General features: G+C 36.9%; 1 protein-coding gene across 3 annotated transcripts in view; it reads left to right on the forward strand.

Moving 5' to 3' along the window:
* The window catches only part of FGF13 (fibroblast growth factor 13), a 467,301-nt gene that overhangs the window by 177,124 nt on the left and 277,617 nt on the right, over positions 1–12,560 (forward strand). The gene's annotated exons all lie outside the window — the stretch shown is intronic.

A 12,560-nucleotide genomic window follows, 5' to 3' on the forward strand; every position in this document is an offset into this window, starting at 1 on the left:
AGCTGTCCAGCAATGGGAGTGGTCAGAAGGCCTTGTCCGGAGGGGGCTTCTAAGCAGATGCTCAGAAAGTTAGAGTAGGAATTTCATGACTCATGAAAAAGGAATCTAGTGACCTGAAAAGGTTTAATGTTCCTACTAGTGAGTGATTTAGGACATTCTCTTAACCATCAGGTAGTGTTTATTGAGTGCCTACTATGTGCCAAGAAAGTTAATGGAGATTCTGTTTCTGGTGGCTGAACTTTTAACTCCCATCTGTTTTCTTTGTCTTGAGTTGAACATAATTATGATCTGGAGGTGAAAAGTAAATCTATTTTTGTGCCTGCTCATTTTTCATCCACCTTTTTGCTAAATAGTACCCAGCAGCTGTGCCAAGCCTTTCTGAATGCCATGAAATCATTTGTGCATTTTGATACTGTGTTATGGAAGTGTTAATTGTTTCTCGTCACTAAGAAGCTTTATATTAGCTTGAACAATGCTCCTTGTCTCCTCTTTGAGGAAACTCTGTACATCTTGTAATGATTCCTCTAATTCTAATGTGGTAGATTACATAGGAACTGATCTTTTTCATGCTCTCCTTTTATTTTTATTTGTTTTATTTAACTTGAGTATAGTTGACATACCATATTATATTAGTTTCGGGGGTACAGCATAGTGATTAGACATTTATATACCTTACAAAGGTGATCATCACAAGTCTAGTAACCACTTGTCATCATACAAAGTTATTACAATATTATCGACTGTATTCCCTATGCTGTACATTCCATCCCCATGACTGATTTATTGTATAGCTAGAACTTTGTATTTCTCAATCCCATTCACCTATTTCTCCCATTCCTTACCACTTCTCCTCTGGTAACAATCATTTTGCTGTATCTATGACTCTATTTCTGTTTTGTTTTCTGGTTTTGTTTTAGATTCGCATAAGAGCGAAATCATATGGTATTTGTCTTTCTCTTTCTGACTTATTTCACTTAGCAGAATACCCTCTAGGTCCATCCATGTTGTTCCAAATGGCAAGATTTCATTCTTTTTTTATGGCTGATTAATATCCCATTGTATATATGTACCACCTATTCTTCATCCATTTATCTATTGATGGACACCTAGGTTGTTTTCCTATCTTGGCTATTGTAAACAATGCTGAAATGAACATAAGAGTGCATATATCTTTTTGAATTAGTGATGTTGATTTCCTTGGATAAATACCCAGACATAAGATTGGTGGATCATATGGTAGTTCTATTTTTAATTCTTTGAGGAACCTCCATACTGTTTTCCATAGTGGCTTTACCAAGTTACATTCCTACCAGTTGTGTATGAGGGTTCCCTTTCCCTTACAACCTTGCCAATACTTGTCATTTGTTGATTTATTGATTTTAGTCATTCTGACAGGCATGAAGCGATATCTCATTGGGATTTTGATTTACATTTCCATGATGATTACTGTTACTGATCATCTTTTCATGTGTCTTTTGGCTATCTGTATGTCTTCTCTGAAAACATATGTATTCAGATCTTTTGCCCATTTTTTGACCAGATTATTCCTATTTCGATATTGAATTGTATGAGTGTTTATATATTTTGGATAGTGAACCATTATTGGGTGTCATATGCAAATATCTTCTATTTTCAGTAGGTTGCCTTTTCGTTTTGTTGATGGTTTCTTTTCCTGCATGAAAGCTTTTTAGTTTAATGTAGTCCCATTTATTTATTTTTGCTTATGTTGTCCTTGCCTGGGGAGATATATACAAAAAAGTATTGCTAACACCAGTGTCAAAGAGTTTACGCCTATGTTCTAGGAATTTTATGGTTTCAGGTCTTACATTTAAGTCTTTACTCCATTTGAGTTTATTTTTTGTATATGGCATAAGAAAGTGGTTTAGTTTCATCTTTTGCCTGTAGGTGTTCATTTTTTCCCAACACCATTTATTTAAGAGACTGTCTTTTTCCCATTGTATATTCTTCCCTCCTTTGTCATAGATTAATTGACCATGTAAGTGTGGGTTTATTTCTGGGCTCTCTCTTCTGTCCATTGATTTATGTGTCTGTTTTGTGCCAGCGACATGCCATTTTGATTACTATAGCCTTGTAGTATAGTTTGAAATCAAGAAGTTTGATACCTACATCTTTTTCTCAACTTTCCATTGGCAATTTGATGTCTTTAGTGGCAAAATACAAATTTTAGGATTATTTATTCTAGTTCTATGAAAAATGCCATTGTATTTTCTTGCAGATTACATTGAATTTGTAGATTGCTTTATGTAGTATGGACATTTTAGCAATATTAATTCTTCCACCCTTGAGCACAGTATATCTTTCCACTTATTTTTGTTGTCTTCATTTTTTTTTAATCAATGTCATAGTTCTCAGGTCATTCACCTCATTGGTTAAATTTATTCCTAGGTATTTTTGATGCAACTATAAATGGGATCGTTTTCCTCATTTCTGATAGTTCATTATTAGTGTATAAAACTAAAACAAATTTCTGTATATTAATTTTGGATTCTGCAACTTTATTCATTTTTTTCTAATAGTTCTTTGGTGGAGTGTTTGGTGGAGTTTTCTATATATTGTATGATGTCATCTACAAATAGTGATGGTTTTACATCTTCCTTTCTAGTTTCAATACCTTTTACTTATTTTTACTTGTCTGATTGCTGTGGCTAAGACTGCTAATACTGCGCTGAATAAAAATGGCAAGAATGAACATCCTTATCTTATTCCTGATCTTAGAGTAAAAGATTTCAGGTTTTTACTGTTGAGTCTGATGTTAGCTGTGGGTTTGTCATTTATGGCTTTTATTATGTTGATGTATGTTCCCTCTATTCCCACTTTGTTGAGAGTTTTTATCATAAATGTATATTGCATTTTGAAAAATGCTTTTTCTGCATCCATTGAGAGGATCATATGATTTTTATCCTTTGTTTTATGAATGTGGTGTATCATTTTGATTGATATGTGATTCTGAGAAACACAGTTTGAAACCCAGTGTTGTAGTTCAATTCCTTCATTTCTTCACATGAGAATATTAATTTAAAGAGAGCAGAAAGGACTAATGCAAGTTTATACATTCAGTCAGTAGCAGAGCTCCTGACCACCAGGGAAGAGCCTCAGGCATTTCTCATTTCTCTTCTAATTGCAATTCTCTTACCACCAATACCACATTAGCTTCACAAAGAACCTGGACACACACAGCTTAAACCCACAAGTTTGTATATTCACCACTATTTCATCAGTAGGAACTGGTAATAAAGCTAACTTGTGTGTTGCATTTTCATTAAGGCCATCTTCACTTTGGTTCGTTTCTCCTGGTTCTATTGTCTGCATCCATTTTATAGCATGTACTTTATTAGAATGCACATCACAGTCAAAAACATTCCCTTTGTCCTCAACAAAGTGCCTTTCTGTTGGCTTTCCAAACACTCTGCCATAATTTTTAAAGAAGCGGCAGCTGGCCATCGCTTTGGCGTGGTGCCTGCTTGGGTGCAGGCCAGTAGCTAGACAACCCAGGCTATTATTGGGCTAATCTCCACTCCAACCTTCCAACCTACTTTGTCACTGTCAAGAAACCTGATTGAGCCCTAGCCGCAGTCTCTAGAGTTCTTATGGACTTGACTATGAGTAAGCCAAACCAAGTCTGTCCTGGTCTCCTTTTACTATATATTGTCCCAAGATGAGGACAACTATTTCTGGGTACCAGAGTGGAGAGAGAAACAAACAAACTCAAAGAAGCAAAAGTTAGATCACAGACACCTTTGTTTGTGTTAAGTGCAAGCTTGTCTCTATACTTCCTGAATTTAAGATCAGTATTTCCTTGGGTAGAATTTCTCTGTTCATCAGAGGCAAAGATAGCTAATCTGCCAGTCCGGAGATCCACTTACACATAGCTTCAGCCTATCCAAGGTATTGAAAACTAGTGGAAAATTGCCAGGCAAGAGTTCCAAACCAGGATAGTGGCATGGTGTAATGGTTGAATACATCCTTTGCATGCAGTTAGATGTGATTTGAATCATGGCTCTTCCACTTGACTATTTGTGTGGTCTTGAGAGAGTTAACTTCTCTTTACTGGGCTTCAATTCTTTTATCTCTCAAAATGGAGAAAATAATGTCCAAATTAGAAGAGTGTTTTGAGGAGTGAGAGACAGAGCAGCAAACTTTTGCTCCCTTTGTTATCTTCATCAGAACCCTAAAGCAGTCTTTGTGTTCTGACTGTTGTATTCACCACCCGTCATCTATATTTCTATTGAATGAAGAAAACATAGGCAATGTAGCAGGGCACTGTTATAAGAGCACTGATTTGGCCACTAACTTGTGTGAACCATGATTTAGTTCTCTCTCTTCTGTTTCATTTCAGTTTCCCCATTAGGGAAGGAGTAGTTTACCCTTGAATAGTTGTTCTTTATATTGATCTAGGACTTCAGAGTCTTCTTCCTTTTTTAGAGTACAGATGCACAAGTGCCCCTCCCAGTCTGATTGAGATCTTATGTGTAGTCACAGATCTATGGTATATTTCAAGTCCTTCCAGTGATTCTGATGCATAGTTGGGTGAGGCGATCATTGATTCAGTAGAGTTTAAAGATCCTCCCTTCCCGGACTCCCTTCAGTCTTAGAACTTCTTCCTCTTACAGACCTCTCTCCCCATTAATGAGGCCCACCACTCAAACATGGTGATTTTCACACAGAAAATCACAGAGTATTTACACTTTCTCTAGACTACCTCAAAGACGAGATTTTTCCAAAGAACTCCTTTTTTTCCCCCTCCTGCTTTAGTGGCTTGATGTCAGATTCCAGGGGATGTAATACTATAACAGGGTGAACTTTGAGGAATCTACTTCCTATTACCTTCCCCAGATGATCACTTGGATCATTTTTAAAATGCATTTTTTCTGTTTTATGACTACAGCTGAAGTAATGAAGTTTAACAGTTCATGTAATGGAGTAGAAGTATCTCAGGGTAGGTCATAATAATAGCTTCTGAGCTCCTTCTAAATGTCAGTTGCTACCTATATTTCTGTAATCCTTATGAAATTCATGAGATAGGCATTAATATTTTTCCAATTTTACAACAAAGATAAAGCTCAGAGAGGTAAAGTGACTTACCTAAAGCCATATGACTGATAAGTGATCTTCATTTGCTGAACAGGGGTGAGCCTGATCTTTGGACAATGCAAATTAGATTACCTTATTCCTCCCATGACATTATTTATCCTTAACGTAGTAGCCAAACAACTTTGTGAGGGCTGTGTTTTTGTCTGTTTTGATCATTGCTGTTTCCCCAGCAATGAGAATAATACCTGACATGTAACAGAGGCTCAATAAATAAATACTTGTGGAATATGTTACATTTTGGAACCTGGATTCAATCCAGTTTCAAAGATCACTTTTCAGTAATTCTTACACACATGTGCATGCACAGACACACACATCTTTGACTTAGGTTAAATTTACATATGATGAAATGTACCAGTATTTAGTGTCCAATTTTATGATCCTTGACAAATGCTTAATAGCTGTATAACCCACAACCTTATTGAGATATAGAATATTTTCATCACCTTAGAAGGTTCCCTTTTTCTTCTCAGTCAACTTCTCCACCCACTCTGGGAGACAAAGGTCTTTCTGTTTTTATTTCATTATGAAGTCCCTTGTTTCTACAGTTCTTTTTCACTCAGCATGATGATTTTAAGATCTGCACATGTTGTTATGTATAGTAGTAGTTCCTTTTTATCATTAAGTAGCATTCTTCATCATTTTCTGGTTGATGGACATTAGGATCATTTTCAGTTTTTAGTTACTATAGAGTTGTTGTGAATGTTTGCATCTGACTCTTTTTGTAGACAGATATTTTTATTCCTCTTCTGTATTTATCTAGATATGGATTTCTTGGGTGATATGGAAAGAGTATGTTTAACATTTCAAGAAACCACCAAACATATTTCCAAGTAGAATGCCACCAGCAATATATGAGAGTTGCGGGTGCTGCACATTCTTTTTTATTTTTATTTTTTTGATATTTGGAATATTTTTAATTGTAACCATTCTAGCAGATGTGTTGTGGTATCATTATGATTTCAATGCGTATTTCCCTGATGTGCCTCTGGTGAGGAGTTTCATGTCTTTTTGGCCATTCATAAGTCTTCTTTTTGAAGTGCCTGTTAAAGTCTTCGCTTGTTTTCTATTGGCTTGTTTATATTCTTACTATTGACTTGTAGGAGTTCTTTATATATCTCATATCTAGATGTAAGTTCTGTATCAGATATGTTTCGTGAATATTTTTTTTCCCAGACTGTGGCTTGCTTATGCTTTTTCTGCTCTTTTGATATACAGTATCTCTTAATTTCGATGGAGTCTATTGCATCAATTCTTTTATGGTTCATATTTTGTGAACCATAAATATTTTCCAACCTCAAAGCCATGAAGGTATTCTCCTGTGGTGTTTTGTAAAGATTCCATTTTAACCACTATAACATAAACCCCCCTTTTGAACTTTTTTGTTTGTTTGTTTTAGTGGATACATTAGTTCATCAGCTGATTTTTATCAGAATGAGCTGATGGTAAGCAGTAGATTGCAGAATTCAACAGGATAGCTTGGATGTTTGAGAGACCTGAATTCATATCCTGGCTTCAGCACTTTCTAGTAGTGTGACCTTGGGCAAATTACTTGATCTTTCTGTGTGTCAGTTCTTTCATTTTTATAAAGAGGCTGATGCCACCTGCTTATTTTACAGGGTAACTATAAATATTAAGTGAACAATTGTATGACCACTTCTTTGCACAGGGCATAACACACAGTAAGCCTTCAAGCAAGGGTATCTACTGTCAATATAATAAGTTTTCTTCATATTATACCAGTCTTACCAAGAATTCTTAATGTTAACAGGCAAATAAAGGGAAAGTTGCCTTTTTCCTCCCTACCAGACTTCAGACAGAATCACTGAACATAGATAGGACCCACCAAGAAGAGACCAGCTGTAGTTATGGACATGGTTATTTATATACACATCTACAATCACATCTTTATAGTTTTGGTCAATGCTAATAACAGAATCTCCCAGCACAGGCATGACAGACATGTTTATATAATTCCTTGGCATAGAGGACAATTTGATTGAAAACTGAAATTGTATGCAATAACACATGTAATGCTTTTTCAGAAATGCAACATTCTAGTTAAATGTGCTTTGATGTACAAGTGTAGAGGGTTAAGTCAGTATTGTACAGTGGTAAGAGCAGGGACTTTGAGATGAAACAAACATGGTACTAGAATTCTTGATTACTTGATTATTGTGAGCCTCACTTCTATCATCTGTGAAATGGTGGTTAAGTACTGGCAAATATTTTGTGAGGGTTTCATAGAATATGAGTACACAATCTGTCACATAGCAGGCCCTCAAAAATGGTACTTATTTATTAGCCTCATATTTTTAGCTACTTGTATCATTACTTTTATATGTAATAGCAAACGAAGGTGAGATATTGAATTTCATATGGTTACATCCGAAAAGAGGAAAATTGATGGATTTCTCCTCTGTATTAAGGATTTATATTTAAAAATAAATTTTTTTGATATGTGAGGCTGTTTGTAGATCACTCATCGACTCAATACGTTCCTGAATTGTAGAAGAATATTTCTGGCTGTTTATCATGTCTGAATGATGGAAATACACATTCTATTGATTCTGTGTAATGGAGAAGAATGTGGCATTTACTCCATACATTTCCCCCTTTAACACCTTCCATTTTGACATCTTCCTGTTGTAGTGGGGAGAGGAAAGAGGATTGTGCTTGTAAATTGCTTTCTGCTACTCCTACTCTTTTCATAGTGAGTACACAGACCAAAGCACTAAAGACTATTGGCTGAGCCTTCTCTCTGCCTTTTGAAGTCATCGAAGACCTTAATCAAGCCTTTGGAACTACATCTGCTGAAGTTCTCCCCACGGGATTCATTCTAGGCCCTTCATGCTCTGGTCTTAACCTACCTTTACAGCCCTACCTCTTGCAGGTGTAAAGCATTTACTGTTCTCCACATAATTCCCATGTTTTACTGTTTCTGTGTATTTGTTCATGCTGTTTTCCCCCTATGCACACATGCGAGCACACACATGTGTTCGCGTGCGCTCGCGCGCTCATGCGCACTACCCCCCCCTCACATATATGTCTGCTAAAAGTGTATCCATCTGTACTGAGTTGAATAGTGTTCCCTTGAAATTCACATCCACCTGGAAATGTGACCTTATTTGGAAATAAGTTCTTTGCAGATGAAACTAGTTAAGAGTAGATCTTACTGAATTAGGGTGGGCCCTTATCCAATGATTGGCAGCCTTATAAGAAGTTGCTGAAAACACAGTGTCACAGACATGCGGTGGAGAATGTCATATGAAGATGTTAGCAGAGATTGAAGTCATGTAGCTATAAGCCAAGGTACACTAAGGATTGTTGGCACCCACCGGAAGCTAGGAAGAGACAACGAAGGATTCTTCCCTACAGCCTTCAGAGAGAGAACATCCCTGCCAACACCTTGATTTTGGGCTTCTACCCTCCAGACCTATCTGATAATAAATTTCTGTTGTTTTAAGTGACCTAGTTTATGGTAAATAGCAAATAACAATGGCAGCCTTAGGAACCTAATACATCATTTTTCAAGGTCAAGCTCAAATATGACAATGTCTCAGGTCTCCTTGACTACATGTAACTTCTCACTTTTCTTGATCCCCATAACAAACTTTGGTGCCAGAGAAATCATGATTCTAATCCCGGCCACCAACTGATTGGATTTCATCATCTGTACAATGGGAATAATAACACCCACATAATAGGGTTGTGCCAATATATATGACTCTCCCTACCACTCTGAATTGAGTCAGCCATTCTGCCTCATATTGCAACAATTTTAGATTTAGGAGTAGTTCCGTTATTCCTAGTTTATGTACTGGAGGGAGCATGGATATGCATGTAGCCAACCTTGTATACTCTAAGACAGAATGCAGTATCTACCAAAGGTAGAGACAAGCAGTGTTCAAGGAGTCATACTTTCCTAAGTGAGGGTATTGCGAGTCTATTTTTCCATACTGGGAGTTCTAACCATAAGTTTGTAAACTGAGTTATAAAAGAGAAATAGGAACATCTGCTTTTAGCCCCTGAACTCCAGAGTTGTAACATGTGGGGTGGATTTGGTCTCAGTGGCTAAGTGTGGAACAAGAACTTTGGAAATGTTAGAGCCCTGTACTAATTGCATGGCTCCTGTACACGGCACTGGAACATCCTTACACTTGACTGCATGTTGTGATAATGCCAAAAACCCTCCATCTGGCATTCTAGTCTCTCTTCTTCCAGGACACCTTCCAAAAGGCCTCATCCTTCGAAGATGTCTCTGTTTTTTAACCTCTCCTGGAGCCTTTACTGTCAGGCCAAAAGTTGGGGGCTCAGCTCGTATTCCATGTCCTGAATTCTCTTTGGCTGTTTGGACCCTCAGGTCCCACCTTCACCAATCATTTTTAAAAAGTCAAGAGTAACATCATTTCATTGCTTTTAGTCCATTATCTCCTTTTCCAGGCATATCATCAGAATTATTTGAGATCCTTTTTGTGAAATCACACTGGAGTGTTTATAGGCACTGACTCTAGTTAGCATGGCAGAATTAATAAGCACAACACACCTGTATTCCTTTGCCCTTGTATTGATTTGCTAGGTCTGCCATAACAAAGTACCACACACTGGGTGGCTTGAACAACAGACATTTATTTCCTTGAAGTCTGGGGCTAGAAGTCCAAGATCAAAATGTCAGCAGGGTTGGGTTCATTCTGAGGCCTTGGCTTGTCGATGGCTGTCTTCTCCCTATGTCTTCATGTGGTCATTCTTCTGTGTGAGCGTATATCTGTGCCCAAATTTTTTCTTCTTATAGAGACAACAGTCATTTTATATTAGGGCCTTACCTGAATGACCTCATTTTACCTGATTTGCCTTTTTTCAAAGTCTTATTTCCAAATACAGTCACATTCTGAGGTACTTGGGGTTAGGATTTCAATATATGAATTTCAAGCACACATAATTTGACTCTTAGCAGCTCCGTAGTTGTTGTATGACCAGGATCAGAAGGCTTTGAGGTCACTTTGTGGTGAATTTATTGTTTAGTCTTGGTTCTCCAAATATAAAATCTTCCAAGGGTTGAGACTTTTAGGCTCATGGTATATACATAGAACTTATTTGGGCACAATTCACAGGTTTTCCTCATCAGGAGAGGCAGATGAATCAAAGAAGTTAACACTTGTTGAACACCTGCAATGTGCCAAGTACTGCAGTGGGATTTTGTATTTATTTGTTATAATCTCCCAGAAAAATAGATATTTATACTCTCATTTTTATGATATGAAATTAAGATTCAAAGAGGCTAAAGTGATTTGCTCAAAGGCATAAAACTAGTAAGTACTAGAGTTGGGATTTGACTATAAATCTGTCTGATTGTAAAGCCATGCCCTTTCTGTACGCATCCCTTATCTGGAATTGAAAACCAAGTTGTCTTCTTTCATTTCAAACTGTTGAATTAAAATGGAAAAAAACTTTTATGAAAGAGTTTCTAGATGTTTACAATCATCATTTATTCATACTTCCATTTATCATACACCCATACTTGACTGCATTCTTTCTAGGATTGCCTCACTTGCTGCCTCTGTTTTAAAGCTTGTCATGCAAATTGCAAAACTGAAGAATTAGGAAATGGTGGCCTCAAAGTTTGTAATTAAAATTGAGAAAAGAATTGGGGCTGATGGTGCAGAGAGCCTTTTTAGCCATGCTAGTGTAATGAAGTGATTCAGATTTGTCTCATGGCCTCTGTAATCAAGCTCCAGTTTGTTTTGTCACAAAATATTGGCTTGCGGTACCAAAAATGGTCTATTTATGTGCATTGTCCCTATGCAGTTTTGTTCGCAAACTCTGAAAACGGTCAGAGATTAGGAAGGAAAAGTCAGGAGCATCCAGTTCTCTGTACATTTCGTATTATTGTGATATATTTTATGAGACTTATTCTACCAGTGAATAGTTCGGTTCCTAAGGATGAATTCTTTGCAGAGGAATGGGTGTTGGTAGTTCAAATGACAGATAAAATACATTTCAAAGGATTGGAGGATCCAGTTGAAAATGATGATGGCAGTGATAATAGCAATGCTTCCTACTGTTGAATTCTTTACGGTTTACATGGACCTTCTGTATTTCATTTGATTTTCACTAAAAAAAAACTATTGAAGTGATCAGTCAGGGATTATTAAATCTACTTTCCAGATGTGGAAATTGAGGTTCGAAGAGGTTAAATGGAGGCAGAGCAAACTCCCAGGTCTTTTGATCACTCCCAACTCCTTGCTAAATTACTCTTTATCAGTCCAACATACTGAGTTCATTCACTTTCAACTGTTGAGTATTTTGTCCTCCTGGAAAAACTTATAAGTTGAATCGGGGCCATGAATAATTGCTTACTAGTTTCTGCCCAGTGGATGCCAATCAAGAGACAGGGCCTCTTTTTTCTTTTTTTCCCCCCTGGGCTGTGTGAAGAACAGTTAGTGAATTCAGTCCATATCTCAGTCTTCCATCTTATGCTTTAATCTCATTAATAATTCATAATAGCCACAATTTATTGAACATTAGCCATCTGTCAAGTGATATCTTTGTATTATTTCTAATCTTTGCAAGAACTCTGCAAAAGAGATATTATCATACCCACCTTAAAATGGCAGAAACTGAGGCTTAGAGCTATTAAGTAACTTTTTCAAGGTTATACAGAGAGGAAGTGGTAGAGCCAGATCATCCAATCTGACTCTAGACCATTTCTTTTTTTGTTTTATTTTTAAGATTTTTAAAAATTTTATTTTATTATTAGTTTCAAGTATACAGTACATTGGTTAGACATTTCTATAGTTTATGAAATGACCCCCAAGTGCTTTTTCTCTCCGCTGGCTCTCCACCTAGCCATTACATTACTGCTTACTGCATTCTACCTCTTTAACTTAGAAGGAGTCTGTCCTAAGGAAATAGACTGATTAAACATAAATAATAATCTTAGAAAAATGCCATGTGTACATGGAATATGTACATGGGAAGTTAAACTGTCAACTTATTTACATCATCTAATTAGGTAATAGTCTTCTACAGTTGCATGGAAAGCTTGCGGTATAAGCCAAGCTTCTGTGGAGGTACCCTGTAGTCACTGTGAGGGCATAGAGGATGCCTTTTGTTTTGCTTATTCCTGATACAAAACTATTTCTGATGTCCTATCTCTCTAATCCACTGAATCTTGTTTCTATATACCTGTCATTTTCGTTCATGCCTAATCACTTAGTTGAAAACATACTCACTGAGATAAGTCTCAATTCCTGGATGCTCTCCTGATGAAAGGCTAATCACTTCTGTGGGCAAATGGTGTTGATAAGCATAATAATAAAGAGCCCTGGATAGTCCCCTCTGTTTTTATAGCTAGCCAGGAGTACTGAACTAAACTAGCTTCCTGCTCCAGTGCCTGAATGATCTGTGGACATCTGACTATCCCTTTTCTTGCTACCTACTATTTACCC

This window comes from Pteropus alecto, unplaced genomic scaffold (genome assembly GCF_000325575.1).
Source record: "Pteropus alecto unplaced genomic scaffold, ASM32557v1 scaffold139, whole genome shotgun sequence".
Taxonomy (NCBI): domain Eukaryota; kingdom Metazoa; phylum Chordata; class Mammalia; order Chiroptera; family Pteropodidae; genus Pteropus; species Pteropus alecto.